Below are 4,633 nucleotides of genomic sequence, written 5' to 3'. Positions count from 1 at the left end.
ATGGCCTCCCTCCCACAGAAACAGGAAAAAAATCAAGCTTGTCCAACATGGCTCAGTGGTAGAGTGTCAACCTAAGAACCAGGAGGTTACAATTTGATTCCTGGTCAGGGCACATGCCTGGGTTGTGGGCTCAATCCCCAGTAGGGGATGTGCAGGAGGTAGCTGATCAATGTTTCTCTCTCATCAATATTTCTAACTCTCCCTCTCCCTTCCTCTCTGTAAAAAATAAAATATATATATATATTTTAAAAAGAATATAAAACAGCAGCTATAAGATCAGCCACTATCCCCTCCCCTGCTTCCCCAAGGCTGAGATGCAGAGCTTGTTAGAGGTCATGGCTGTGCTTGCAGAATGCCAGAGAAGTCACCGTGGTACCACTCCGGTGGCACTTGCTGCATATCCTCCCTGTAGGATGACAGGAAAGCTGTTCACAGGGAGGTGTCTTCCCAGAGGTGTTCTGCTCTGAAGGTGCCCAGAGGCTTCTGGGGGAAGCTGCTGGCCACAGTGCACTGCAGGAGCCAGGCACTGGGAGCTGTGTGCCTGCAGCAGGGAGAGGCTGGAGAAGTCACCCGCTGGAGCGGCTGGGTGTCAGGGAGGCTCTGCACCCTGTGGGAGCTGGACAATGGAGAGGCAGCCACGCTGCAGGAGCCAGATGCTTGAGAAATCACCCACATGCAGAGCTTGGCACCGGGGAGTCACTGCACTGCGGTAGCGGACACCAGGGAAGCTGTGTGCCGTGCAGGAGCCAGATGCTTGAGGAGTCACGGGCACTGCAGGAGCAGGGTGCCGGCGGAGCGGTGCCCCTGCGGGAGCCCCCCAGGGGAGCTCTTGGACTCGGGGAAGCAAACCTCTCTCTCCTGCAGTGTCTCTCCAGCACCACCTACTAACGCAGCTTCACCTGTGCCTGCTGGCAGGAAGGGTAAATTTGGAGCTGAGAGGCAATAACTTGCACAGATTGACATCAGAAGCCTAAAAGAAAAGATATAGCTTCATAGAATATGGCTTTATGCTCCTCAGCAATCATTCATTCTGGAGGCAGCCGGCCAAAGGTCTGACAAACAAACAAGGCCCTATGACAGCAGAGAGCTTTACAGTGTGGAGTCTGAATGCTGGAGGAAAGGCCCTGCTTGTTCTGGTCCCCACAGTCCTCTGTAACCCCCTGTTAGCTTAGCCCAGTGGTTCTCAACCTCCTGGCCCTTTAAATACAGTTCCTCATGTTGTGACCCAACCATAAAATTATTTTCGTTGCTACTTCATAACTGTAATCTTGCTACTGTTATGAATCATAATGTAAATGTCTGATATGCAGGATGGTCTTAGGCGACCCCTGTGAAAGGGTCGTTTGACTGCCAAGGGGTCGCGACCCACAGGTTGAGAACCGCTGGTTAGCCCCTGCAGCAAGAGTCACACAAACCCACGCCAGGCCTGTGATCACTGTGGTTCCTGGCCATCTACCTGCTTCATTTTACAGAGGAGAAAACGGAGGCTCAGAGAAATAAAAGGACATCCTTACACTAGCTACTTATGCCATCTCTAGCACATTCAAACCAAACACAGACTGGAGGTAATAAATACACCTGTCTTTAATATTAATTTGTCTCAAACATTTGCACTGGATTTGAGCTGTTTGTATTGCATAGGCTTTTTTTATTTACATAAAATCAGAGGATTGTTGGAAGAAATGCATGAGGTAATTCTCTGTGGCAAGAAAATAGTCAGGAGCTTATTACGACTTGTTCCTCCCCTGGTTAAACCCTGATATCGAGTACGCCCTTGTGTAAAATCCCATCCAGAATCTCTGAAAGCCAAAGAAAGCAGCATTTCACAATCTGTAATAACGACACAAATAATTCCACTGAATCCTGGAATTATCAAAGCCTATCCCCCAGTCCTGTATTGTCAAAGCCAGTACTTCCCATTGGATACGGTTAGAAAGATTCCTATCACTTTACAAGAATGCGGAATCTATGCTATTTTCATTCACCTAAATGTTAGGCAATTTCCAAATTTTAAATAATGTCACACTCTTGGCAAGGTGAGAAAAACACACCTTTATTTCAAAGTTTTCTCAGGATTGCTGATACTGAGGTTCGTAGCAATGCCTTCCTAATGTAGAATACTTACGGTTTGTGATGTGTTTGTGTGTGTGTGTGTGTGTGTGTGTGTGTGTATGATTTCATTTGAAATAAATCTTCAGAAATTGTTTCTGCTAGTACCCTTCTACTTTTTAATAAAGAAGCCTAATTTGAGGTACATTGCAGCTTAAAGCTGTGAAGGTGAAACATAATTTTAAAAACATCCCAGTTACTTCCAAAGAGAAACTTAAAACATCTCCACAAGCTAATTATTCTATTAAAATATGAAAGTACCTCTAGAAGTTGATTAAGTATTGAAATTTTAGGTAAATAAATGAGTTTCAGAAATTAATCTGCATTACAGGGTTTATAACCAAAGACAGAATGGAAATACAGAATGGACGTGATAACAACTTGGAATCTGGGAAACAGGGCATGTGGGTTTACATCTCTTCTCTTCCAGTGATAGGTCATCATTTCACTTCTGGACCTTTTAGTGCCTTAATCCATGATGCAGGTGGGAGCCCAGGCTTCTTTATAATGTTCGCTGTCACTGTCCCCACAAAGGCAGCACGGAGGGATGCCCTATATGCCTTTATCTCTTTCAGTCTTGGCTATCATGACCCCAGTAGGAAAGTTTTGTTTTTTAACTTTTTAAAAATTAATTTGAGAAAGAGGGAAAGAAAGAGATGTGAGAGAGAAACATGGATGGTTGCCGCCTGCATGCATGCCCAACTAGGGATTGAACCCACAACCTGGGTATGTGCCCTGACCAGGAATCCAACCGCCATCTTTTGGTGTACTGGACCACGCTCCAACCAACTGAGTCACACCTGCCAGGGCAAGTTTTGCTTGTTTTTTAAATCAACATTATACTATGGGATATAATCCTAGTACTTTTATTCATTCAAAATTTTGAGTACCTTCCTCTGTCCGGCACTGTTCTGTGTTCTAAGAATACAGTAGTAAACCAGGGAGTTCCTGCTCTCATGTAGCTGCATTCTGAAGTGGGGACAGGAAATTACTTCATCAGGTAATCAGGAATTTGTCAGGTGATGCTGCTGTGGAGAACAGTGCAGTCTGGAGAAGACCGGGGGCGCTGTCACGGGTGGGTGAGGGAGGAGGTTCTAGGCAAGGTGATAGGGAAAGGCCTTCCAGAAGAGGTGATAGTTCAAAACAATGTATATCAATCAAAAAAAAGACTTTGCTTAGATTGCAAGTATTTCCTCTAAAACTGCTGAAGCAGATTCAAAGGGATGATTGTGAAACTATGTCAGCTTCGGGTCGGGGAGAAGAGAGGAAAAGGGGGGAAAGCAGATTGGGTTCTTTCTAAGAATGGATTGAGGGCCTGTGAAACATTAGGCACTCAACAAATGGGTGGTGAATCTGAGCACAGTCAAGCTTCTAACCTCATATAAATCCAGTTAATGTAGCAGTCCTATCAAGAACAGTATTTAGGATGGCAGTATGATGACCCTCCCTTGAAGTTAAGCCAGTTTCTGTCTCTGCGCCTCATCCATCTGATGGCCCCAGGAAGTGAATAGAACAGATGTGATTTTAGGGAGGGTAAAAATACAGCATCTTGTAAGGGAAGCCCCAGTCAAGGGAGAGAAGAGGGGCCACCTCCCCTCCCAGAACCAGTGGCTAAGGAAGAAGAATGTGAGTTTCCTCTTTGTGGCCTATCCCTGGGTCCAAACCTGGGGCCCAGTTGTTGGGGAGGGGGGACGGGGGGGAGCGGGTGGGAATGCTAGATAGCGAACAGGTGACAGATATGGCAGGATTTGGAACATCAGAAATCACACGTTTCTCTTTGCTACCTGAGGAAAGCTGCATCCCTTGGTTAAAAACCTTGAATGAGAACACATTACCCAAAAATGCTCATGTAGATGCCAAGAGAAGATCCGAGAAGATCCTGAGGCAGAACTCCTGGCTCCCTGAGGCCTGTTGAGGGCACCTACAGCTGCACTATCCAATATGGTAGCCACTAGACACATAAGGCTACTTAAATTAAAATCTAAAGTCATCAAAATTAAGTAAAATTTAAAATTTGGTTCCTTGGTCACACTAGCCACATTTCAAGTGCTGGTTTGAAAAGCACAGACGTAAGACATTTCCACTGTGGCACAAAGTTCTATCGGACAGCACTGGTCTAGAGCAGTAGTCACAAACTTTGTTTTAATATATAAATATATATATATATATTAATTGATTTTAGAGAGAGAGAGGAAGGGAGAGGGCGAGAGATAGAAACATCAACCACCTGCCTCCTGCAGGCCCCTGCTGCCTCCTGCAGGCCCCAACCCAGACTCCTGCCTGTGGCCTGCCCATTGCTCTTGTTGCTTTACTTCAGGAAGAACCTATCACATGTGTGTGGACACTCCAGCCAACCTGTTCAAGTTCTGTATCATTTCTTACAGCTGCATTGGAGTCAACAATTATCTTAATAAAAAATCAGATTTAAAAAATATGAGGAAGAGAGAGAGTCTGTGTGCGTGTCTGAGTGTGTGCAGTTTGGCCCCTAGACCCACACTCGAGGTGCCCTGTGCTGGCTGTCTGC

This window comes from Myotis davidii, unplaced genomic scaffold (assembly GCF_000327345.1).
Source record: "Myotis davidii unplaced genomic scaffold, ASM32734v1 scaffold433, whole genome shotgun sequence".
In the NCBI taxonomy this organism is placed as follows: domain Eukaryota; kingdom Metazoa; phylum Chordata; class Mammalia; order Chiroptera; family Vespertilionidae; genus Myotis; species Myotis davidii.
The sequence above is the reverse complement of the archived record's forward strand: the minus strand, read 5'-3'. Positions refer to the sequence as shown.